We start from the raw sequence: 27,928 nt of genomic DNA on the forward strand, positions 1-27,928 counted from the left end.
TGGTTTAGAAAATTAAAGTCATGACACAGTTGTCCCTCTAAATGTTCCTCAACTTCTAGCATTTTTACATTAAAAAAAAGGTTCTTCTAATTTTTGGATTAAAATGGAATTTCATTAACAGACGTATAGTTAAAAACACAGAAATGATAGTTCAAAACCAAAACTAACCACAGTTCTTTTCCAGCTTTCTGGAACTGTTTCCCAGCTGTACTGGTTATCCTCGCAGCCCTTCATCCCCTTGCTCTAAATTGCCTCTGCAAGTCCAGTGCACAACACGTGCAACCAAGAAGGCAGACGGACTGTTTCTCCAGCCACAGTATTCACACATTACCCTTGTTTGATTCATCTGGAATTACCCTTGTTTGACTCTCCTACAAGTCTGTTGACTTTGACTGAATAGAGATTTACATAATTTCCTCATGGGAATTTTGACAACTAATAACACACTGCCCTGAGAGTGTTATTTCCCTATTTTATTTCCACAGCAGAATAAATTCAGATATGCTACTGCATATTGCAACACCTGATGCATTTTTTTCTACTCATTTTTGAATCAGGCAAAAATCACATAATAAAAGGTGTATCTACAATCCTTACTTGGCTATGGTAAAAAAAGAAAGAACACCTGGATCCCCATCTCCTCTTCTTATCTCCCTCCAAGATGAAAGGAATATTAATCAAGGTGTTTGACAAGATCTTCCCACTCTATACAGTGCCAGGAAAATGCAAGTGAGTGCACATGGGGCTAGATGCAGAGGCACAGCTATGACAGGCTGCAGTCTTAGTACAAGACTCATAACAGTAATGTTCTCTCCGCTCCCGACTGACCTAATGCCCTGCATTATACATGTTGCTTGTTAGGGCCCGTATGAATGCCAGAAGTTGGGATCAGCAGTCTCATGAGCAGACAAAGATGCAGGAAGATTAAATCATAGAATCATAGAATCATTTAGGTTGGAAAAGACCTTTAAGATAAACAAGTCCAACTGTAAACCTAACAGTGCCAAATCCACCACTAGACCATGTCCCTAAGCACCATGTCTACACATCTTTTAAATATCTCCAGGGATGGTGACTCCACCACTTCCCTGGACAGCCTGTTCCAATGCTTGACAGCCCTTCCCGTGAAGAAATTCTTCCTAATATCCAATCTAAACATCATTTGATATAACTTGAGGATGTTTTCTCTCATCTTATCACATATTACCTGGGAAAAGAGACCAACATCCACCTTGCTACAACTTCCTTTCAGGCAGTTGTAGAGAGGAATAAGGTCTCCTCTCAGCCTCCTGATTTCTTGTTTGGTGAAGCCAGGTAATAGAGTAGCCATGGGACTGATGAATCTGGTGAATGATCTCCAGTCATGACTTATGCAGCCTTAGACAAAGAAAGTAAAGTTTCTGGTTTTGAAAATCTTGTTTAAAGTTCTTTTGAAATGTCTCCATTTAAGTAAATAACAGTGCAGAGTAGGAAGCTCTTCTGTAGGTGCGCAAACACAAGGGAAGGAGCTTACCATTAAGCATCTATGTTTTTCTCATCCATACATCAGAAACAGAAGACATTAACTCACAGGCAGGGTGCCAAGATGCCTTGTGCAAGGATTGAGAAGATCCAGTGCTGCACTAGGTGGTGTGGGGCCTTACAGACCTGAAGATCTTCATAAAATTTGGGCCAATGAGTGACAAGGTAAATTCCTTTTCTACATCTCTCTATGTTGTCTTTAAAGTCTGTGTCATCAGGCTGTAAACATTGCAGTTTCCCTCCTTTGACCAATCTTGTCCCATATTTGACATTTCACACCACGGGTTCTGGCTTTTTGCTCATGCCTTAAGGAAATTAACTGGTAGGAGTTTGGCATCCATTTTCATGGGGAAAAAGGTTACCAAAGTCATGAAGCACTGTTTTACACTGCTACTGCAGGAGGCAAGCCCTGGCAACCAAAGCCCAGCATTTTTATGACACAGTGGTCATCATTATGATCCACAGAACATGCACAATTGTACCTTTTCCTACCCTTTTCCACAAAGAGTTCAGTGGATTGTCGTAGTGCCAGTATCATGGTTCATTTATTCTCCAATGCACCCTGCTTTCAGTGGAACCTAAGATATGTAAAATGCTGTACTAGCAATTTCAGTATTTTCTTAATTGATACATTCCCTTAGAGTCATTCTGCACCACTGGAGCAGATCAAAGAAGATTGGCTTTCACCCTCGATCCTGCGGCAGAGCCAGAAGCATCCTAATTCCAAGCAACACAGAAAGATTTCTTAAACACCATCATTTGCATTTTCCTGAGTGCTCAGCTACCAGTACACACTGTTCCCTTTGCTCTCTCTTTTTCCGGTTCCCTCATGAACCGCTCCATTGTCCTTTTGCTTCATCTGCTCTATTCCACCTGTTAAAAGTCATCTTTCTAATTTTTTACCTTTGTTTTTCACGTTGTGCTGTTGCTTCATTTTCTCTCCGTCCTGCACGCAAACCCCATTTTTTCCAATTTGTTGTTCTCATCGCAGGTCATCCTTTCATGACCTCTCCCTCTTTTCAGTGTACCTCTCTCTTTTTTACCCCTTTGCTCTTCCCATTTGCATTGTCAATCCCTGTTATTCTTTCCACTTGTGTGTGAGGAAAAGGAGGATCGTCACGATGACTCTGTAGCCTTGCGCTAGCACCTGGAGGCCCGGTGAAAACTGGACCCCCTTTGTGCTGCAGCCTTGCCAACATATGGGTACACAACCCCTGCCCAGGGCATTTGCAGTCCTTTCCCCAAGGAAGGGTTTCAAAGGTGCGGAGGGGACTTAAACACTTGCCTCATGCCAACTGTTCTCTTGAAAATCACAGGCTAAACACACAAAGGGCTGGAGGGGTGATCTGACTTGCTCAGAGACACAGACTACCGTTGTGGAACAAGGGATAGGAATTAATTGCTCATCTCCCAGCCTGGTACCATTAATGGTATGGTAGGAAAGAGATAGCAACTGCATCAGATTTTTTTTTTACCCTTGCGAAAAATGAACCAAGAAAATGAAGCAGCATTTGCAATTAACCTCACCATATGTGCAACAGTCTGGATTTTTAAATAAGAAACCAACCTACATTTCCTCCACTCCGTTCATCTGGTGGTTTAACTTCAGGCAGTCCTAAAACGAAATGCCTCTGCAGCTGATGAGGGATTTGACATGGCCTGCAGTAAGCACCCTGTCTTCCCCTCGTAAGAGAACACTTTGGTCTGACTGCCTATTACGCTAGAGGTTTTAGCCTTGAAGAAACCGTATCTCTAAGACTCCAACCACAGCGTACCAGCTCCTAAATACCTGGGCCCCAGAGGCAGGCAGCACCCGGGGGGGTGTCTGTGCCCTTCTCCAGACACCTGGGTCCTTAGCTGTGGCTTTTTTTTGCCAAACAAAACACACTATGGATCCTGCAAACTTTTTTTTTTGCAGGAGTCTGCAAAAAATGGTGTCATTTCACACAAGAGCAAAAGCCGCTCGGCGAGCAGTCCCTGAATAGCTGTTTCATGCTCTTTGAGGCATGGAAATCTGAGCAGCGGTTAGCATTTCACTTCTAGTGTATTTTTATTGTTAACGAGACATTTTAGTTTCTGCTGCGATTCCCTAAAAATAAAATAATTTGGACTGACTGTGTCCAGCTACAGGCTGTGACTTTTGACTCTCCAAGTGTGTTTTCAGCACAGCAGGGCTGCCTTTGATTTCTTCTCTGGCTTTCCCGTCGGCTAGCACAAATGGCGAGGAAGCAGACCCGCGTGGCTGAATCGTATTTGTGTATTTTCCCAGGCAGCTACTGGATCCTGGAGCCTGCTCAGAACAGAAATGTCAGGCATGGCGAGACTTAGTCTGGCATGTGGGTGGGTTTACTCAGGCATGGAAACCAAATCTGGGCACAGGAAACAAGGCGTGATGGTAACGGGATGGGGCTCAGCCTGCAGCTGGAGCTGCAGTTCGACCGGCTAGGGTGGCACGGCACTGGTGGTACAGCGCAAACTCCGCTGCACTGGATATTCTGATGGGTTCACTTTAAGGCTTCCCAAAAATTAGAGAGGGAGAAAATAATAACTGAACTCACAACTAAAATATTTTGAAAAGATGCAAAATGAGTGAATTTCTTATCACTTCTTTTCAAAGTGGGACGAAAACACATTTGTGTATTGGAATTTTGAAATGTAAACAGGCACTCTGGCCCTTGGTGTTTCACTGCTATTTATTTTTAATAATGAAAGCAAATGTGAAAAGGAAAGCATCTGTCAAGCATGCAAGCACCTTTTGAACATGTCTCATACACCTGTGAGAAACAGACTGGCAGCTTCTCCTCACCCTCAAGCCCAGAATAGAAATACGCTCAGGAGGAGGCTAAATCTGAACAGCCTTTGTTGTGCCTCCATCCTCACACTTCTCTCTCACTGCCTAGAGAGAGGAAAAAGGCAATACGTGGGCTTTAGAGTTTAGGCAAGAAGAAGTTGCTATTACACAAACACTGTTTTCCCTGGAGAGATAAATAAAGAGAAAGAAACAAAAGGGTACATTGCCAAGGAGAGAGAAACTCAAGAGCATCAGTACCAGCCCCTTCCCACTGCATCTCCAGCTAGGGCAGTTCTGCCAAAACTTGCAAAAGTTACTTCAGGAACTTCACAAGCAAACGTGATGTGCACTTTCTGAAAACAAGCAAGCCAAAAACTTCCTGGTTTGTATAAAGACCTACTTCTGTTTCTTCGTTGTTTGACAGCACATGTCTGTGCATCATTTCATGTCAAATGTAACCTGACAAAACTCTTCTGGACTGATGGTCTGCCTTTACGCTCCTCCCAATGGACCATGACTAGCTGTGGCTCTTATGTGCAAGAGTTTCAACAACAAAGATTGCCATGGACATCAGAGATTATGTAAGGATACAAAACTTCCTGATTAGGGTTTCATATGGCTTCGCACGTCAAGATGAGTTCACCTTTAGGTGAGTGCAAACGTTGGCAAAACACTATCAGGCAAACAACAACAGTATGAACAGCAGCAGCCATTTTATAGACTGTAACATGGATAGAAAGAATTGTTCCTAGCCTATTACCTACTCCCAACTGAATGAATTACTGCGTACACCACTGATAATATCTTGGCACACGTCAAAGGCAACATTGGCTTTATACTATTAGCTAGTAAACACAGCAACAAGAAAATAAGTCTCATAAGCCAAAAAATAAAGGTCATTTGGTAGCCTGCCTTCTTTCCCTCTCATGCCTACACTGGCCCTCCAAAAGACTTCATGGAAAGCTACCATTTGACCTGGAAGCATTCCCCAGGTCTCTTACAGCATCATTATAAGGCAGGGGAACCATTGCCAGCTTCCTGCAGGTCTCCTGAGCTGTGTTACCAGGTTCATGTCCTCAGTGTCTGACCCTGCTATCCACAAGAGCCTTGGTGTACAAGAGTGAGCAATGCTGTGTCAGTTCTTTGGATTTCAGCAGTGTCCATTCTGTATGTGATTCAGAACCACAGTCTACCCACGTACATCATCTATACAACCACGTAATCCTGTTTTTGTTATCCCTGCCATTCCTCCCACCTTCCTTCCTATTGCTTGTGTCATTAGCTTATTGCACCTCAGCCACAAGTAGACTATAAATTCTTCAGGACTTCTTATGCTTCAGTATCTTCTTGCCTAATGGTAACTGCCAGAACACAAATAGTCCTTACAAAACAAGCATAGACCTCAACAGCTGAGACAAATAGGATGCATACATGTAATTTCAGCTCCTAAGGTCTGTTTGACCTAGAAACCCATACTCACTTCAAACAATTCCTCTTGTGCTTTCTGCTTTAGGTCAGAGAGGAAGCTAAATCAAACTGTAAGGAAATGCAATAAACAAATACGATCATTTCATGATCCGAAAGTCTAGTACGCCTTCATTTAGTTTCCTTGTCAAACGACACTGGATAAAATCCAAGGATAAATTAAAAAAAAGAAGGAAAAAAATAAAGAAAAAAATTGAAGAAAAATTGAGGAAAAAATCTACCACTAGGACTCCCTGAAAGGAAAATACATCACTGCTTCCTTGTAACATAGTCTTCCACAGACTGAGAAAACTACTAGCTGCAACTTATGTCATATGTTCAGGTTTAGATGAAATATGTACACAAAAGAGAGACATAAAATGCTAAGAAAGCATGCAGTGTCCTCCAGCATTGGCTTTGCCACACAAAAGATTGGGTGCCCACTCAGAGAGTGATCCAAGGAAATGCAGGTGGGTATGTCTACATGGCAGGTGAGACCAGAGTCCGTGACCAGAGCTCCAAGCACTCGCCTCACCTACCAGCCTGGGTTAGGGACCTGGATGAGTTGTGCACACCCACACCAGCGTGAGCCATCCTATCTATTTCAGTCTCCTGCTGAACACAACACAACACTGCTCCTCTGCTTAAGCTGCAGCCTCTTGCCCTGATGTGGGCCATGTGGCCTTACACTGGTGTACAGAGCACTGAGACCGATGACAGAACGCTTAGACCAGATGCGTGCCCAAATCCGACACCCTCCCACCTATGCGGTACAGAGGAAGTTGTTTCCCCCACATCAAATATTACAACACTAAAAAGAACATTAAATAGTAGAAAACTAAAGTTTGCTGGAATGCCACCCTGACTCAGCCTTGGGCTCCCCACTAACTGCATGGATGTTTCCATGCCTAAAAAGTCCCCTGCAAAGACCTCCCTGAGGCCAGGGTTAGTGAAGATGGTGCTCTGCCTGAACACCCAGGGCTGTGTGGACACCTCAAGGCACCTGTGGCCCAACCCATGGCTCAGCCTCCCGGTGGGATGTACATTTCCAAATGGGATGACAGCTGTGTTTGCAGCAACATCACAGTCAGAGAGGCTTGGGAGCTAGGGTCGTCCCAGCTGATGAGTGTGCAGTCTCATACCTCTTCCTTCTCAAAAGGGTGCCCTAGTTGTGAGGCCACAGGTGGGTTTTGGGGAAATCTCACACATACGTCAAAAAAAACCCCCTGTGCTCAAGGGTCAACAGGATGAGGAAACTCATTATCAAGCATATCGGAGCTTGCAACAATCTGCAGATCTAATTGAACGTGGTCTGAAACAGGCTCTAGACATTAAGAAAACACAACCCCATAACAGCTCTTTGTCTAAATTTCAGCATGGGAATGAGGTATCAAAGCCACTATGCCTTTGGCATAGATTTCTTTTCTTCTTTGCTCAACATTTATTTTCTCTGTTCAACGTACTTGCCCAACCATCTGCAAACCTCCCCAGAGCCACAAACATGATGAGTGATGAGTCAGTCTAATGCAGTCTCCAGCTCTTTGCCTAGAACTCTGGCAGCATCACATCAGTCTCTGCTACCTTTCTTTGGCTTCCTTTTACCCACGTTGTCAGGGCTGGATTTTGCACTGAGGTACCCTCAGAAATTATTGCTCATAAATGATTCGCAGTAGGGGAAACGATGTAAAAAAAGATCGTAGTAGGAGAGCAAGGAAGCAAAAACGAGAGGAGAAGTCCAAACCCACCCTGTGCTGACTGGTCAGCTTTAATACATGGAGGAGGTCTGCAAGGGCTGTGACCCACGGGCAGCTACGGTTGCCGAGCTGCCGGTGCCGGCTACCGGTGCCAGCCCCGGCATGGCCTCCCGAGCCTCTCGCCCGGCGGCTGCCCCACGGCCGCGGCTCGGAGAGCGGCACTTAGCAGTCAGTAACGCCTCAGCAGCTCGCGCCCGGCTGTCCGTACGCCAGGAGCAGGGCGGACACGCGGGGCGGCAGCACTGTCAGCCCCCCGAAGCTCCCACATGGCGGCCCAGGCCCCCCGCGGTGGGTTACCCAGCGCAGCCTCTGCCCCGGCTCCTCCTGCCAGCAGGGCAGGGTAGCAAGCCGACAGTCCCAGTTTGCCGTGGAAATCAGTAGCACAGGGAGGGCAGGTTCTGCACGAGGAGCTTCTCTACACACGGGTGGCTACTACAGACAGAAGTAAAACCTGCTGTGAATTCACCTCCAGCGACGTCGTCTTCAGCAGCACCGGCCGCTCTCTGAACCGAAGGAGGAGACCCAGGCACATATGTCATGCATAAACCTGCGCTCAAGCGTCAACAGGATGAGGAAACTCATTATCAAGAGAGAAGATGCTGGCATTTATAATGTTATTTGCTATGTGGCTTACACTAACATGTGTTCAAGACCAGCATCAGTGACCTGCTTTACCATCATCGTAGTTTAAAGACAGGATTTCCCCCCCCACAATGAGCCTGTGCAATGCACAAGCATATCAGAGCTTGCAGCAATTTGCAGATTTAACTGAGCGTGGTCTGGATGTGGCGGGTCCTGTGTGCACCCAGATCCATGGACAAAGGGGGTTGCGGGGCAGGGAGGGACAGCCATCCCATGAGGGGTTCAGCACCCACCTCTCTTCCCGTCTGTGCTGAGCTGGACACCTCACAGCTTTCTATCCTTCCACTCTCATGGAGTGAGAAGAGCTCTGAAGGTGAGATTTCAGCTGCACAGCCAAAGACAAGAGGTCTGCAGCATTCACCCTGAAGGCATCTACGGTCCAAAAAGACCTTGTGCTGGCTTTCAGCACATGGTGAACTTCAACCCTTCAGGAAAGAAAAACTTCCAATAGAGGTAAACATGCTCTTGCTGGTGTTGTGCTTCCAAGGGTTAGAATCACAAATATGTCTCATCTTCTCATTTTTTTCTGACTGAGGCCACAAAGTCCAACCCTGAATTTGGAGGAAGGAGAGCTGTGCATTTCTCTTGCACCACCCACCCCAGCACTGACGATGCCGCGCTGCCCGTAACGTCGCAGTACTGCACGTGCCCACCCAGCAGGGCTACTGCTGCCGTATTATATATTAAACCATGTGTTTAACATTTATAGGTCATTTTGTCCTCATCTGCATTATAATCTTGTTGCGCATCATAAATGCAAAATGAGTTTTACTTCTCCCTATGCCTTTGGTTTATTGCATTTACATAAAGCTGTCGAACATTTATAAGGATTTTTATAACTTTATTAAATTAATTTCTTCAACCACCAACAAGATGACATTTCCTCAGTACTACTGTTATTTCCCAAACCCTATTTTCTGCTATCTTTGGCCTCACTGAAGTGGCACATTTTTCATTAAACTTAGCAGTACATAAAGTCATTAAGGTGACAGTAGTGAGCCATTATAGCTGTTGTAGCAAAGCTGGTAGTGACTTCACCCTCGGGTCATCTGAAACAATTATTAAGTAAAGTGTCAAGAGATATTGAATGACTTAGAAAACTTAGAATTGCCTTGCCCTAAGTACCTCTTCCACATAGACAGCACAGAAAGCTGACCTTCATAGCGCAACTCATCTGGAAAAAAAGAGAGAGAGAGAGAACACTGCAACCGACACAGCCAAAAAAGTTAAGACATCCTTTCCTTCCTCTCCAGTGTTCTTCGTAAACCCAATCTTTTTTTACTCCCAGCAACATGTTTTCATTCTGATTTTCATCTGCTTTAGTGATTAAACTTGCCTGCTAACCCTGAGGGCTCTGCTGATCTTCCTGCGTGTCACAACCTGTCGTCAGAGTCACAGTCGCTCTCGTCCGGCGGGGGAAAATTGGATGCAGGAGCAACAAATATCCTTAAGAAGTGGGAAGCAGCCTGCTAACAATGCAAAGCCCGCCTATTTCCTTCTCTGTACAGCATTTAAAACTTATTGGATGATTCAAAACCTTCTAAAGAGAGATGAGTCTTATCCCTGAACCAGTGAGCCGTGGATCTGGTTATTTTTCAGACAAAGGTCCAAAACCACTTTGCAAGTCAGGGAGAAATAATTTCAAATTCACTTCCTAAACTCCTTGAGCAAGCCTGGAGCAATACAGAGCTACTGATATCTCTTAATACTGTCTGAACCAGCACCATAAATTACATTAATGGAGAACAGGCCAAACTCTCTAGCAATGTGTCTCAAGGCATTTCACCTTGGCTTGAAAGAATGTTAATTTTTATCATATTGGGAAAATAACATTTTATGGCCACTTTATACAAGTGGCACAAGCACAACAAACACATGGCATGTAACATTCACGTAACATAAGCCTGTAGTTTCGGTTACAATGAACTTTTAAAAATTGTTACAGTCAACATAACTTAGGATTTTCAGGGCCCAGTCTTAACATTTACAAGGGTTCATTACAGAGATTTTTTTTTTACAGTGGCATTCCTGAATCATTTATTATTTCTTACATTTTAGGATTGCTGATGAACTCCATTTTCAGACATCACTTACGTGCTGAAAAGTCCCGAGCACTTCACTGTGACAAGTACAAAACGCAGCTGAGGCTGTAAACTCTGCGGGGCAGGAACCGTGCGTGCCGTACGGTAAGCAAAGGAGTTTAGGCAGGATCTTATAACTCACCACTTGCGGCAGGGCTGATGGATATTAGGAAAAATTTCTTCACCGAGAGGGTGGTCAGGCATTGGAACAGGCTGCCCAAGGAGGTGGTGGAGTCACCATCTCTGGAAGTGCTCAAAAAACGTGTGGATGTGGCACTTCAGGACATGGTTTAGGGAACATGGTGGCGTTGGATTAATGGTTGGACTTGATGATCTTGAAGGTCCTTTCCAACCTTAGTGATTCTGTGATTCTGTGAAGAGAAGGGGGTGGTACTGGCTCCAGCTGAAATTCAGCGGGAAGTTGCAGCCAAATGGTTCGGCCATTTCCAAAGAGCGGCATTAGGCCAGGCACGCTCTCCCCGTGCCTGTGTGTGTGTTAGCCTTGCCAGAAGTGGTCGGTTTGGCCGCTGCAGCACCTCCCTGCTGTGCCACAGGGACCTGACCCGTGGCTGGCAACAGAGCGGGGGGACGGCAGCCTTGGTTTTGGGGGGCTAAAGCTGTGAAAACACATCCAGGTGTGGCCACATTATGAACCTTGCAGGTGATTTAAGTGTGTGTGAGTGGGGGGGTAGGAGAAATAAAAAATACGCTGCACTGATGTTCAGCGCCGCTACGCCCGTGCCAGCCCAATCCCCCCATTGCCCCTCCACCCACTCTGAACCAAGTGGGGCAGCTGCCTGCGTTACACCAGAGGGCCACGGCTGACCTCGCTGCCGTGGGGCTGGGATAGCTGCCGTAGGCACGCACTCGGATTCGAGAGAGGAGGGGCTGCTGAGAGAAACAGCCATGGGAGTGTAAAGAATATGGAGAAAGAAAGAAAAAAAATCGTATTCTGCTTATTGGCTCACATCTGCTTGGCCAGAGAGATGAAAGGCAAGGGAAGGAGGCACCTTGCCAGCTGATCCAGTGCTGGCAGCAGTAAATCATCCACGGTTACCTGCCATGACTGGCAGCACAATGAAACAGTATGTGTCCCGTGAAGATGTGCGCCCAGCCACGGCGGTGCATCCAGCCGTAGAAACCTGCTCCAGACCTCCCGCAAAGGTGAGGCGCGTTGAGTCATGCAAGAAGAGTCAAATACAACCTCCAGCGTGTCCGCTTCCTTTGGGGGGGAGTGTGCTGGGAGCCTCATGGACAGCTGGTGTCATCTCCTGCGCCGTGCATGTGTCACCTCCTGTGTAAGTTGAGAGCCCGATTGCACCTTTGCCCGTCCCCCCCGTCACTCGGCGCTGCCTTCGGGGTGCAGGCAGCCACGTGCTGCTGCCACGGGGAGCCACGGTCCCACGGGGTTGTGCCCGTGGTGAGTCACGGACCCGCACGGCCGCTTTGCACAATCAGAGACCTGGATCCCATGTTTACAGCTTTTACTAGAGACCAGACGCAGCAGTTGCGGCTTGGGCATGGCTGCCCTCCAAGGGTCCGGTGACATACCTGCTGTGACTAACATAAGAACTGGCTTTCCCTGGAAGACCGAAGAGGTGACTGGCAGGGGCTGTGTCCCCCGCAGGACAAAACAGGTGTCCCCCAAGTCTCTCTTCTGCTCTCCTCCAGTCTGAGAAGTGCCCAAGTGCCGGGGGGTCTCTCTAGATGGCTTCATGTACAGGGCCAGGCTGCGGTGGTGTGGATGTCTAGGGAGATGGGCTTCTCCAGGGGGGCTGCCAGGCCGGGGTGGGGGGCAGATGTGGTGCCTGGTGGGGATATAGTTAATGTGTGGAAGTCCTGGGCTGTTCCAGAGGGCAGCCAAAGAAAAAGACACACAACTGTGCTTAGCATACAAGTGGGCCAGGACATTTCACTTAAACTGTTTCTCTTTTTAGCCACAGCTTTCCAGCCAGCAAAAATTTCACTCAAAGCATTGGAGAACAGTTGTTAATGTAGTTATAACTAGAAATGGAAAACAGATCTTTCAGCTCTGTACTTTAAAAAAATGGTGGTTGCCTTTCTCTCCTGTGAGCCATCCTCTCAGTTGCTTCTTCCCCTTCTGTTGAAGCTCTTGCCCTCGCTGCCTCGCAGTGTGACTATGCTATTTTATCCAATGCATGTACAGCTATATGTGTGCACATCTATATAGGCTATTTATACATCTATATATAGCACACAGCTGCATGCATATCTATAGATAGAGGAGGCAAGGACACAGACTTTTGCCTTCTACAGAGCTGGCAATGCTTATGGTGATTCCTATACTGCCTATCTGTTTGGACATCTTATACGTCCTTGACGTAAGCTGGCTTGCCATCATAACTGCTCGCTTCAGCTGGCTCAAGCACCAGACATGTTGCTAGGGCTTGTGGTTTTTAATCAGAAGCCTCACATTTTTTGATGACTTTCCTGAAGCCTCAGCTCCAGAGACCAGAGATTACAGGAGAAATTTTGCTTTCTCCTGTTTTTTCCTTTCCTTCTTTCTTTTCTTCTCTAAAGTATTCTTCAAGCCTTTTGGCTACCAAAGCATGGACTATACAAAAGACCTCAGATACCAGAAAGTAGTTAAACTTCTTACTATCTTTGTAAGATCTCATGAGCTTGAATCACCCAATCCATTGTTTTTCAGTGCTTCAGATACCAAAAATAGACGTGTGTTATTTTATTGGCAGTCCTAACTGTTTAGAGAATCTTGTTTACTATCTACCAATTACTTGGTAATTTCTTCTGAATTCTTCATTAGCGATAATAAAGGCCCATTATGCTACTTGTTTAGCTAGGCTGGCTTAATTCATTTCTTTGGGCCATTACTTTTACTGGTAACGACTTGCCTGGCTTTGTATATTTTTTAATTCAAGCTTTTCATTTGGTATATCATTATTGGTGGGGTCAGAAATGAGTAGTTTTTAGTGGTGTTAATTATTCTAAGAGCTTCTCTGTCACCATTTACTTCACCTCAGATCTTTTGCCTTGCACATTTCCTGCCTTTATCACTTTTCTGTGCATATTTTAAGTGGAAGTACACAGACTCTTCTATGGGCATCAGGCCTTTCTTGTTTTTTTTTTTTAATTTGTCCATTCTTTCAAAGACCATTTACACATAAGAGTATAAGAGCAAGACTTATTCCAATTGATAGAGTGTAATCTATTCGGTATTGCTGAGATCAGTCCAGATAATCTATTGCTTCTTGTTTACAGTCTGCATGAGAACAAGATCTTTTCCCATCAATCTTCCCAGCAGTCTCTAAAATGTGCTATTTATTGCTCTTAAGCTTCTGGTTAAATAATATTCAGTCATCTCTGAAGAAATTGCAAATGGAGAATGTTCCTGAGGACAGTTAAGCGTCAGCAATGCCTTTTCATTGTATGGGGTGACATAAATGAAAAATGACAAGTGAAGACACCGTTAAGCTTTACAATTTCTTTAGATGAGTTTGCCTGACACCTGTTTAAATTGAACACCAGCATTTGCAGAGTGAATACCAATTGTCCCCACAAGCCTTCATATGGATTTTCGAGGCAGAAGAGTACTTTGATTGCACAATTAGAAAATTCCAGAAGAAAAAGCGAGTTAGCATTATGCATAAACTGTGAGCAGTCATTGCATGAAAACAGCCTTAAATGCTCTGCAAATATGCAATCCAAGTAACCGAGGCAGAGCGAAAGCAGCTGCGGGGGATTTCGGTGTACCCTGGACACGACCTGGGGGTCTTGGTGCGCCACATGGTGAACAGCAAGGTATTTCAGGTCAAAGCCACGCTGACCTCATCTGTTCACAAATAAGCTGGCTCCCCTCTCAGATTAAGAGGTCTTTAATGACAGCACCCTAATTACCTCTAGCTCGTTAGTGTGCAGCGGAAGTGCCAGTTTCGTTACTGGACAGATGTCCTTTCCCAGGTCCATCTGTGCCGGTGGAAGAGGTTGCCTTTCCCAGCCTGGCGCAGATGGTCACTGCTGCCCTCTTTCCCAAGGTCGCCGTTCCCCCCGTGTTACCAGTGCAACGGCCCCTAACCTGATTCAATCCAAATGAGCCAGGTTCACAGAAACCAGCAGTTTAAACTGTGCGTTTGAAAAATATTTGAAATTAGCAAGAGAAGCAAGAAAATATAATATCAAATATACTTTACAGCCATAAACTTGCCCATGATTTTTGGCACTTCAGGCTTCATAAGAGGCCACAAAGAGCCGCGCAGCCAAATCAGGCCTCCACCTGAAGGTCAATGTCATCTGGCAGCTTGCTATCATGATTGAATTGGGTCTGATGTCTCAAATATTTATGTTAATTTTAGACACCCCTTACATTGCTCAGATGGGAACATACTTTTAGAGAACTCCCCGATTCAACAGCCCATCTCACTTAAGTCCTCAATGTCAATACAGTCACAGGGATGTACAAGTGAGCATAATTTGGCCTCCAAGATCCTTATTGGTAAGAACAATTGGGGGGGGAAAAAAAAAAAAGCAAAATCAGAGGCTGAATTTTCAGAGCAGACTTCAAAAAAACCCCTTGGCTCTTCCAACTCTGTCATGAGTTAGCAGAACTTTATAGGTAACAAAATCCACATACACTGCTCCATGCAGTCCCTTGTGATCAATGCAATTAATTAAAACATTTTCTAAAGATGTGGAGCTAGATAAATGCATACTGGTTGCCTGTGCAGAGTATATAACAACACAGAGCCAGATCTCACACGTCAGCCATGTACAGAACTCCTACCCTAGGTAGAAGCTCCTTGCCCAAAGAATTGTGGGCTTAAAGATGTGAAGTAAAACCCTCAAATCCTGTGGTACCCATCACACCTGTGATCAGTGCCATCCTTAGGAGTCCTGTTCGATTTCGGTCTTCATGCTTACTTAAAATATACAAGTGACTTGCTTTTGTGCTGAAAGCCGACTGGAGGGGGTCCATTTGTTTGAAGTATTTTCTATTTTCAAATGTCCTAGAAGGTGACGTGCATTACTGTTAGGGCAACCCTTTCTCTACTCATCGATCCATATGTGGCTTTGCTCAAACTGCATTTACATGCAAACGGGTCTCCTTGAAGAACTTTCTGATTTCTGTTGCTCCAATGAAGCCAGCAAATTTCTTCCTGCTGGATTTCCCTGCTTCAGTCATGTTCCAGATCTGTCTCTCAGGAGGGAAGATTCAACAAAAATGAGTTACCAGCTACATGAAAGTTTTACATGTGTAGCAAGAAGAGTAATGGAATGAGGGTCACGGTTTATTTGTAGAAGTAGAAGAGAGCAGTCTAAATAAATGAAGCAATTGATAATTGTTTAGATATTTGGAGGTTTTGCAAATGTTCCATTAAATTGATGGGATCTAATTCATCCTTCCAACTTTTTACAACATAGAAACTTTTGTGGATAGGACCTTTAGCACATCTCTTTTCAGCATTTTGTTTCTAGGCTAGTTATGGCATTGAGACATCTAGTTCTCAGTTAGCCAACAGGTCCATGACCTCTGTTTTGAAATTCCTAACCAGGGAATACAGACCATCTCAGTTATGCCTAGAAAATTTATGTGCTTGTAAAACTTCTGCTGCATAGAACTGTAATCATTTATTTATCTTCAGTGGAGAGCCTAACCTAGAGGAAACCCATAAGGATGACAAGTCATTGTCAAATATTTTTTATTCTTCTAAGGAAAAAAATGAACCTCAACATTGTAAGCTAGTACCAACTTAGAAATTGAAGGATTGTCTAGATCCAAAGCAAACCAAAGCTAGGGGTTGGAGACCCACTGCCTTCAGCTGTTTTTGCATTAGTGCCTGGTGATCCCAAACACAACATCTATCACCATCATTAGGAGAAGACAAGATCAAATGAAGTTAGACCATCTACAGCAATGCAAAGCCCACATAAACTCAGACATTCCCCTTCCATCTCCACTTTTCTCTGATGATAACATTTGGGGTGATTTCTTAAGATCTCTGCCTGCAATGTTGACAGAAGTTGGACTATGCTGTTGGCACTGAACAGCCAGCAGAAAACAGCAAATAATTCTCTTTAGCAAAGAAAATTGATCCTGAGTAGAGCTGTTTGGTTTATCCAACACAGTTGGAAAAAAGAGGGAAATGCATCCTCTAATTATCTGGCTGGAGCTGCTGGCACAAGCTCAGGTAATCAAGGCAAGTAATGTGAATTACTGTGAAAATAAAGCCAATCATCAGAAAAGGTTCTGTGTGTTCTTTTGTATTGCCTTAGTTAGGTTCACGTCTTGCATCGTTGCTGCTTGTGCTCACTCCAGAAATGTGCACAATTCAGAAGCGAAGCAAGTGCTGACTGGATATGTCCCAATATCTGTATAGTGCTGGATGGTTCCTTGTTTCCCTTATGTTCAGTTTTAAGCTGGGAAACTAAACAGACCACAGAGCTAATGGTGTACAAATTCCTTTGCTCTAAATTCAGGGGAAGGAGCTAGATGGGGCAGACCTCGCTATCCTCTTCATATGCAACCTATGGTTCAAACTTTGTGCTCTTGGGATCACCTGAGATCTGAACTGATTATTTTATTACTTTTTTTTTTCTGTTTGATTTATTAGAAAGCCATGGAAAAGCTCAAGAATCCCTCATCAAGACCATACTTTCTGTTAAAATGTGAAGTCACTAGAAGATAAAAAGATGTTTTATCTTCACATTTCTAAGATCATGTAAACAGCAAGTTGGACTGTGGAAAAAAAACATGAAACAAATCTGAAAGGGTACCTTTTCCCTCACATGTTCAATTTCATTGCCTTGTTTTTAAGTTAGTGAACTCAGAGCAATATTTTTGCAGGAAGACCCATCTGCCAATACCCCAGAAGGTTCCTCTTTTGGTCACAGGACAAAACAAATGACATCATGATGATAAAGCTTCCCTGTAAGTCAAGAATATATGAAAGTACACTGACTATAGGTGTAACAAAAGCAAGCATAGAGGTGACACATGCATTACTACCAAAGGCCGAAGACAAGGTGGAAAAGGTGGTAGGGCATGCTTGTTGTTTTCTGGAGAGGTAAAATGAAGATAACACAGGATAAAAGAGGATTCTCAGAGTATAAGAGGCATACTTCTGTTGAGCAATGCTATCAAATGTCTAATTATTGAAATATGTGAGGAACAAAGTGCCGTACTGAAATGGCCATTACGAGCCTGCTCTGTCAGCAGGCTCGTAAACCTAAGAACAAGCACGGAAACTGTTGCGAGAAGCTGGGGTCAGTATCAGAGCTCCATCATTTGTTTAAAGATGCACCTACAAAGCAGTACAAGGAAATTACTAACACGAGCTTGATCTATTCACTAATAAGAGATGGCAGTATTGAAAGGAAGTGGGGATTGCACAGGGGACAGGGCAGTTTTTATCATTTCCCAGTACAATCTATACCTTAACTTCACATAATGTGGTGGCAGCAGCTCAACTGTCCATCCTTGCATTAGATAAGGGCTATACCCGCCTCTCTACTGCCCAGCCAGAAAACCATATTCTAAATGCATGCTAAAAAACCACATTTCCATCCTTTTTATGGTCAGGGCCAACAAATTCCCAGCAGTTATACAATACGTGCAAAGCCTCCAAAGCAATATTCCTGTAGCAATATTTCTGTAGCCCTGTTAGCTCTGTAGTACACACAGCACAAAACACAGGAGATTAGACTTTTAACACACAATCTCTAATAGCTGACAAATAATAATCTTTGGCTTTCAAAGCTTTGGCAGGGAGCCATTTAAGAATTATAGGCTGAGCTGCAAAAGAAAAATGTGTTTTGAAATCACATCTTCATTAGTTAGGCTATCATTATTACTATTCAATTATAGTACAAATATGCAGCTTTCATAATGCAAAATACCATTTCAAAGTCTTTCGACAGGATTAGACACAATGTGCCTCTCTCTATTCAGACCCAGTTCTTCAAGATACCAGCATGCCCCAAAATCCCCCTGAAACCTACTGACAAGGAAAAATGGAGGGAATGAGACATCTAAGAACAGCACAAAGGATTAGACAGGCCTTCTTTTTAATTAACAGTGGCAATAATCAATAGTAGTCAAAAATATAATCTCTGCTGGGTTGTTGCTTGGAGAAAAGCTAACGGGATGGTCTCGCCCTTTTACAGGGATCAGAAAGAACAACAGTTAGAGAAGAGTAATCTCTGATCAAAAATGCTGAGGAGGAGAAGAGGTGGGATGAGAAATGAGGAGGAGCCTTCTGTTTCAGTAATACTGCCTTGTTGACCTTCCCTTCCTCCACCATGTGGTTTCTATTTTCTTGTATTAATCTGTGCTTCCCCTCCCAACATTTTTTTATGTGGTTGCCAGTTCGAGGTCAGCGAGTACTAAGAATGGACTGTAAAGAATTTCCAGGATGTTTTTTAAGACTATTAATAACTTTAGCAGCTATTCAAGCAAACAGCACTCTGTGGCCGTCGTAAACCAGGGTGTAAGGTCATCATCTGAGGAGGCTGATTCAGAACTTCCTCACGTTACAGATTGTACAGACGGTCAGGTACAGTATGGGGCTTTGCAGACAAAACGCCACTTCTAGTGGGACGCCGAAAAAGAAGGAGCCAGTACTGTACCCATCAACGGGAAGGTTCTTCAAAGGCAATAAAATTCCAGAGGCAGGACTCACAAGGGTTTTTTAAGCACTGCCACTTTCAGCACTGCACTTCCTAATGTCAAGGCCTCCCACTGCACAGCTGGCATCCTCAAAGCCTTGAGCTGTGAGGTGTTCCTCAACAACGTGCGGCAAGACTGAAGAACCTGTAAGTGAGATCTGCAGAAGACAGACTGCCAGAGGCTATGGGGAGAGGTGGCACTTCTGGAAATACGTGATTAAGCTCCATCAGTGCTGCGCGGTGAAAGCCTTGAGCAGCATCCCTCACCACAGTGATGTGTCGGGACGCAGCTGGGACTTGAAGGAGAAGGGCAACGTCAAGCCCATGATGCCGTGAATCATTCACAGTGAAAGAGATCTGATCAGCAACGTTCAGGACAGCGCATCTCAAAATCACACCAAAGCGTCGTATAGGGCAGACTGCCAACCAGGTGATGACCTGTGCTTCAAACAGGGCAGAACACCTCGCCTTCACAGATCCCGGTACACTGCTTTAACCAATATAATGAGCAAAGTGGGAAGACACAGTCAGTCTCATTCCTAGCTGTCTTCTGTGTGAGGCCTGACCTGGCGGATATGCTCTGAGAATGCCTTTAAAAAAAAAAAATAAAAAAAGGAAAAAAATCAGGCCTGGAACATGAGAGAGGCCTTGGAGGAGATGATCTGAGAACCCCACGGAGGCCTGGGCGCGAGGCAGCCTGAAGACGCCAGGTGTGGCTGCTCACACATGAACAGATGTCTCCGTTCATGTGTAATCCCCTCTGCTTCCATGGAGATTAAACATCTGACCTTGAAATGCCTAAAAACAGGGCCCAAAGTCCGTGTTAAAGCTGATTTTTATAATTCAGAAGATGATGTTTATAAAGGAAGAGGTTAAAACTTACACAGGAGAAAAAGAAGCACTATGCCAAATTTGAGAGTGATGTACAAGGGCATAAATCACGTGTCAGAAGGGGAATATCAGGGAGCTAAGTGATAATTTCAAACCCAGAATACATGCTTGATAAAATGCACTGTCTTGGACTCCTCCTGCAGACAGCAGCTTTTGGCCATCCAGGGCTTTCCATCATCCTAAGAAACGATGCCACTTACTTAATATTTTTTTCCCAAAGGGTTTGTCTTGTGGTTTCCTTTCTGATTTTGTGTTTCAGAGACAAAAATCAAAAAATCAAAGGGATGCTTAGAAGGGGTATTAATTTTCGCACTTGCTTCTCACCAAAATGAGACACAATTATCAGAATAAGATTACAGACATTTATGGATATTATTTCTGAGATGCAAAGTGAGGTTGGATTTTTATATAAGCACCAACACACCCGATCTGACTTTCAGAAGTTTTCAACACTTATCCACAAAGGTAACCAGAGCCGAGGCGTCACCCAAACCTTCAGCTGATGTGGCTAGAGCTGAAGGGTGGTGAAGCGCAACTCCCGCAGAGAGAGGAGCAATGCTCCAACAAGCGATGTGTCTGAAGATATAGCTGAATTGTTCCTCCTCTGTAGGAACGGCAGCCCTTTCTCTTTTCCAGTTTTCCTGCCAGCTGTGGCTCTGGAGGAGCATCTCAGACCTGTACAGAGTACACCAACATGCCCCAGCTAAGAGCCTGGCCCATGCAAAAGAGAACCAACGGAGGAATTTGTCTGGTTGCTGGCTGTAGAAGATGGCCATACCACAACATACTCCATCTAAAGGCAAAGTGGTGGTAAGCCTTCTCAGCAACAGTGTTTCTCCGGGCTTTTCTAAATGTCCCTCAGGCCAGGGACTTTTTCTCACTAGAGCTTGTTCCAGCCGTGATCCAAATGGGGAGCTGCACACCTGTGTGGCTCTTCCCAACCGTACCAGCCAGCACGCTCCCATGCAGGGGAGTGCCCGTTCCCCTCGCCTGGCTAACTCTCCCTCATTTCCCTCTGCATCTATGCAATGACTGCCCCAACAGATTTGCATTTCAGCTGGTCTGATGCTCCCAACGTTATTTACTCGTGTCGCTGGAAATCTAATGGCATTTTTTTCTAGTGCATGGACATGTTTTCATTAACTGCGGTTAAATTCCAGCTAACGCCGTTACATGATCCCTTACCTTCACTGGCAGTTGCAGGGGAGCTAATACTGCATTTTCGCTTCCTGCCTTTAAAAAGGAGACAACTGTATTGTTTCAAATTGCTCTGTGCATAGCACATTCCCTTCATAGCTTTGCAAAACCTGGGAAAGCTTGTGAGATATGCTAAAGGTCAGAAATATATTCCCCATGGGATAACCCTAGAACAGCATCTCCATTGAAAAGTTTGTGGTGAAGCTTTGGGGTCTGGAGTGTACGTGAGTGCGAGTGTCCGGAGGAAGGCTGGCAAAAGCCGTCACGTTCTGAGAGGAGAAAAGGGACAAAGCAGCACTGGTGCTGTTGAGAGTGGGTCTGGAATAGGTAGAGAGAAACAGATTTTGTATCTTCTGAGCGAAAACAGTAAGAGAAGGCTTGGAGGACACTGCACACAAATATTGTACACCTCTAAAAAGCCAAATGTTATTGCAGAGATGGATGTACCCATAAGCCTGGACACAGGCATGGTATGCTGTTCTGATAGCTGTAGAGAGACAGCAGCGTCCATGCCTACACCATAGCACAAAGGGGCTACACCTCTACACCTATCCCTCAACAACATCACAGCCTCTTTGGAGACAACCCCTGCCCAGTGCCTCTCTCCAGGCTGGTTCCCTCCAAAAGCTCAGCCCCCGCAGCCTCCACCTGCCTTCAGGAGGCAGAGTAGGGATGAAGGTCCTTCTTTGGGAGTCTAGAGGAGCAAGAAAGGCCAAAGTGTGAAGTCCTCCTCCAGGAGCCCTTTACACAGCCCATCCATCCCCATGTGAGCCCAGATTGCATACAGTATACAGTGAGTATGGGGTGCAACCCCCTATTCTCCCTCCAGTAAATCCACTCCTGGTTATCACAAATGAATTTTGTGGGAGGTCATAAAGAGTGGAACAAATTTCAGTCAAGGATATAAGACTAGATATAAGGAAGAAATTTTTCACAGTGAGGGTGGTGAAACACTGGCACAGGTTGCCCAGAGAGGTGGTAGATGCTCCATCCCTGGAAACACTCCAGGTCAGGTTGGACAGGGCTCTGAGCAACCTGGTCTAGTGGAAGATGTCCCTGCTCACTGCAGGGGGGTTGGACTAGATGGCCTTTAAAGGTCTCTTCCAACCCAAACTGTTGTAAAATTCTATGATAAGGATATCACATTTTCAGATCAAAAGCATGCACTTTTATCCTGAGTAGATTAGATTAGGATTCAAGTGGACATGGATCTGCAGTTCAGGAAGCCTCTCCCGGTTGATTTTTCCTGACAGTTTCCAGGCAGCAGTTGGATTCACGTGATAGATGACTGGTTTCCTGAAGGCATGTTATAATCTTTCCCATATAGATGATGATGGAGTCAAGATGCCTAACATAAGAGACAGAATGGTGCTTTTCTGTCATCCATGACATCTAATCACTTCTGAGGCTCATGGACTCAGCTAGGTACCATTCACTGAGCTGTTCTGATTTACAACTGCAGTTAATTTTATTTCAGGCAGGTGATTGCTCATTCTGTTTCAGTGACTTCCTATTCCCAGATTTCGGAAGACCACAATGGCTTTTTATGCTAATTGGACTCTGCTTCCTCAGATTCTCACACAAACATTTAGCACAAAGCACAGACTGCTCTTTCCTCGGCCATCTGGCAGAGAAGCTGAAACCAACAATTTTCCAAGTCAAAAATCAGACATCTGAAAATAATGTTAATGTATTCTACCCCCTTTATATATACCAAACAAGTCAACAGGCAGGTTGAAATTTGAAGAACAGGCTGTAGGAAGGGCACACCAGTCATCTTGCCCTTCAGCATCCCAAAACAATCAGACCCAATCAGCCTAACAAGGCTGCAAGATTGGGAACTCAAATCCACCCTCCCCTAGAATGGCAATATTGCCTGCGGCCCAACATCTACTACACTAAAGATCGGGTAAGGGAACTGTGGGTTTTTTTTAATGGGTTTATGCTGACAAGCAGAAATAAAACTGTATACTTAAATGTACAGATGCATATGCACACTTCTATGCCTGGGATGTGGATCGTTGTTTGCTGTCATCAAATTACATCTTACTTGCCTTGGTAACAAAGGCTTTCTAGCTAAAATAATTTGTAAGAAAGTCCCATAGTCTACACCTTTATCAGTCAGGGCTGGAGAGCCTGTCTTGCTAGTGTAACAGACTCCAGTTTTCTGGAAGAGAGGGGGCTTAGATAAAGCTGGCAGGAAGGCGAATGATAAGACAAATTACTGACTTGTGAAATGATTGCTTCTTCTGTGAGACACAGCTAACAGAGGAAACAGAGAACCTGATTTAACTTCCTGGAGCCCCCCGCCACCCCAATGCACAACAACAATGGGAGAAGGAAGCCACCGCTACATTTAACACAAGTGATGCTCCGAGAGGTAAACAAAAGTGAACTCTGCATTCAAGGCACACAACTCAAAAGGTTGTATACAATATGCACATGATAAGCCTGCACTGTATATGTATTTGTGCTTTTCATATTTACCTGCATAGTGCAATATAGTCCCCATATAGTCCCCAGATGTCGACTGTATGTCCATCAAGAATTCTGCTTTTGCAGGACTTTTCCAAACAGGAATAGCTGTATAAAATAGTTCATGGGACAATCACAGTAGTACTGAATGGTGAGGGCTAAGAACCTGCCCAGGAGCAAGAAAATTTGGCAGAGTCTTTTTCATCCCAGACTAGTCTGTAAATGAAAGACTGTCTTCAGGCAGAGGATCACTGGAATGGAAGAATATGTAAATTCTATCTGACCATCTCTCCAGCAAAGAGATTTATTTTTATAATTGAAACAAACATATTTCACAAAAGTTATCCTCACTCAGCTTTTCTAAAACATCTACTGCAAGATCGGTGCTTGATACTCTCATTTACAATACGTGTCACTTTTTCCCATGTGTTCCACTTGCCAGCAAAACTATGCAGAGCAGCAAGTATTTTATGGCATGAAGAAACTCAGCCTTTTCCACAATATCTACATGCTATATCCACAGTTTCTGGATGTGGCCATCCAAAAGGCTCATGAACAAATGATTGCAGACAGTAGCTTCTGCATTTCCAACATCCCTTCCCCATACTCTATGAATGTGTCAAACCAGCACCACACCATGCTGGCAGGAGTAGGCAATCTCCCAAGTAACTCTGAAGGGTTAAATTCCCACTGAAGATGGTGGGTGTTTCAGTGTGCTGGGGACCTACTGGTACCTCTGCCTTATCACTGTACCCCTTCTTTGGTAACAATAAGACAACTATTGAAAGGAAACAGCATGCTCTTTGTCAACATGACCTTGCTGTTACAATGGTTTTCATAGCTTAAAAAATGCCAGACAAAATTGATCTCAGAGGAGGATACCACCCCTGTCCAGCCGGCCGGGATAGATTACCATCAGCTTTCAAAAGCAGTAGTGTATCTTTTCCAGCCCTGTGAGCCAAGCAGATGGATGCCTGGATGCAGGGTGTGGGGGTAGCCATAGTAACCATCATCCTGTGAAGATCCTGCTCACATCTCTCTTTCTATCACAGCTGGGGAGAAAAGCCAACAGCCCGATGCCGGGGTGCAGATATCCGCTCAGACCTTTGCCTTTCAACTCCAGCTGGGGTTTCCATTCCTCTTCAGCTATTTCTTGATCTCACCTTGCTTGTCCAGGTTTTATGGATTGTGAGCAAAATCCAGTCCCAGGGGATGATCCCCCGAGCAAGCGGCTTCCCAGTTGCTGCAGCCCGGGTCGTGGGTGGATGCACGCTGGCGGCTTTCTCCCCCTGACAGGATGAGGAAGCCCTTCAGCCTCCCCCAAGCCAGACAAATGCCTCCATCTCACTTGAACTCACCTAGAGGGGTGAGTGCCTGGCACATGGAGAGAGTTCAGGGTCGACCCAGTTCCCAGCCTGCATGCAGCCTGGCAGCCAGACTTCATTGGGAAGTGCAGAGCTACAAGCAGCTTTGTGCTGTACCCGTCCCCATGGGAGCTGGCTGGAGGGTGTTCTCATGCAGACACCACCCTGGCTTTTCAGGGGAGATAACAGCCCCAGGTGCTGCAGCCCGAAAGGCGGATGCTAGGCTTGGATGTGGGAGAAGGCTGCTCTGCCAACGACTGGTGATGCTATCCACCCTCATCTTTCACTTAAGGTTTTATCATCATTTCCATCGAGGGCAAAAGTTTCTTCTCAAAGCAAAATTTAGTGACACCTGAGGCAACTCCTCTAACTACCCTGGATGCACTCAGAAAGGTATTTTAAATTTTAAAATGTGCCTGTTGAAAAGAAAATATAATCACTTGTATTAAGCTGGGCAACCAAAGCCTGCACCTGTTTCAGAACCACAGAATAGCTGAGGCTGGAACTGGCCTCTGGAGACCGTCTAGTCCCATCCCCTCATCACTGTCCTTTTACGTGGCCTTTACTTCATCAGTAAGTTTGTGAGGATATTACGGGAGACAGTGTTGAAAGCCTGGCTAAAGTCAAGATAAACAGCATACTGCTCTCTGCTCATCCACCAAGTCAGTCAATTTGCTGTAGAAGGCTATTGGGATGGTCAGGTATGAACTTCCCTTTGCAAATCCATGCTCACTACTCCCAGTCACCTTCTTGTTCTCCATACGTTAGGAAATGATTCACAGAAGGATTTGCTCCATCACCTACCAGGGATCCAGATGAGGTTGACTGACCTGTAGTTCTCTGCATCTTCCTGCTTGCCCTTCTTGAAGAAGACAGGACATTTGCTTTCTTCCAGTCCTCAGTAACCTCCCCCAGTTGCTGTCACCCTTCAAAGATGATTGAGAGTGGCCTCACGATGACATTGGCAGCTTGCTCAGCACTTACGGCTGCATCTGTCAGGTCTCATAGACTTCTGTGTGTCCAGTTGATTTAAATGTTCCCTAACCTGATCCATCTCCACTAAGGCTGTCTGTCTTATCTAGACATTCCCCTGGTTTTAGGCACCTGGAATTCCTGAAGGCAAATCTTATCTGTGAAGACCAAGGGAGTGAATGCATGAAAACCTGTGAGTGTCTGCAGCCTCATACTGCAAACTTGCTTGAATCAACATGTTTTTGCTTTGTTGGAAGGAAAAAAAAAAGACCTAAGTCATAATCTTATTAAGCGATTGCCAGCTACTGCTGGTGACCTGATCTACCTTCAGGAGCTTAATTTGTACAGCAGTCACCTGGAGTCAGTCAGTATTGCTCACTGCAGCTCCACCCTTCAGACAGTTCTTGGACCTCAGCCAAACCAAAATTAAAACACTTCCAATTCAGTTTTGCGAGCTGTGAGAACTTGTTAATTTTAAAGCTTGATGACAATGAGTAGACTAAGTTAAACAGCCTGTTTTGAACAGCCTAATCCAAGCGTTCCCAGCACACAGCTTCAAATACCATTGACTTTGATAGCACGCACTGCAGGAACAGCCATAAATTACTGAACGTATTACGGTTGTCACTGCCTTCCTTCCCACCTTTGTGAAGCTCTGGAATTGCCTTAAAACGTGCCAGGTTGACGAGTGGGAAGGGAGCAGGTAATGGGAGCTGGAAACCACCCATCATCGCCTCGCGGAGCAGCAGGCACCTTATCCGAGGGGAAGGGCAGGGTCTGCGCAGCCCCGCTCGCCCACCCACGCCGCGGTCGCCTGCAGCCCTCCTGCACCCTGGTGCCTTCTGTGCCCCGCAGAGTTACAATTGGGTAAACAGCTAAACATCGAGGTTTATTTGTATATTTACTTTGCAAGGTGCCCATCTGAAATCAAGTCCCCTCACATGAGTGTAATGGGGGTTTTTTGCCTTACTTTTCGTTTCTCCTCTTCCCCCTTCATCTGAGTCTTGCAAAATTACATTTGTGAAGCACAGAGGTGTTAAGCAAGGAGCACTGCAAGCAGAAAAGCTTACAAAGAAATGCAGAATTCTGTATTCATAGCAGGACTTGAATAATATCCCTAGAACCACACGCTGCGCAAGGAGGAGAAAACCAAATATTGAACAGCTGCTCATTAGAAAAGCACCAGCCATCCTGAGCCCTGAAAGACACAGGAGTCCTGCGGGGGGAAAATACTGTGTGACCGTGTAATTAAAGGCTCTATCAGAGTGTCCCGGGGGCTGTAGCAAACCTGGCACTCTTAAAATGCAACTGCTTGTCATTTTTGGGGGTCAAAAAACAGGAATCCAGCCCCTCCCCAGCCCCAGACCACAAATTGTGCTGTGTGTGGTTCCAGGGACACCTTCCGGGGGGGGGTCAGAGCTCAGACGGAGGGACCTGTGCCGCTTGAGCCGACCGCAGAGCTGGCAGCCGCGTGTTCGACATCCTCTGGCAGAGTCAGGGCGAGACGCTTTGTGCTGGCACGTATCCGGGTTCCTCCGGTGTTTGCCAGCGGTAGAAGGACCCTGAAGTGCCAGACACCGGTGTCGCTCCCTGGGTATGTTGGTGAGACCAGCGGTGGGTCCTTGTGTGCCCTCCCCGCACAAGTAAGCAATCCTGCCGGGATGTTTTAACACAGGCGAAATAATACGTTCCTTTCTGGCTCCATTCTTTAAAGCAGTGGATCTACTTTGGCAGCAATTTAAAAATGAAAAATCAGCTTCAGACAGACACTCAACATGAAAAATTTCGTGTCTGATGGGTATAACTGGCACCGCCGTCAGCGGTTTACAACAGAGGTTTGTAACAGAAGCATTGAGCAAATACATTACCAGCCCCGCCTTAAAATACTAATGTTCAGATTGAGAAGCCATGATTTTACTGTTGTTTTTGTGGAATACAGGTGTTTAGAGGGCATGACTGATCTCCAGATGTGTTAGAGAAGGAAGGGCAATCGCTGCTGGATTGTAATCACTCCCACAGCTTTCCGCAGAGAAACACCAGAAAAGAAGGCATTTTTGTAATCTACTGAGATAAAAGAATACCACAAACGTGGACCAGCAGAACTGACTTTCTGAACCTGTAATCATCCTTCAACAG

Source organism: Phaethon aethereus (genome assembly GCF_964289735.1).
Source record: "Phaethon aethereus genome assembly, chromosome: 1".
NCBI classification, from domain to species: Eukaryota; Metazoa; Chordata; class Aves; order Phaethontiformes; family Phaethontidae; genus Phaethon; species Phaethon aethereus.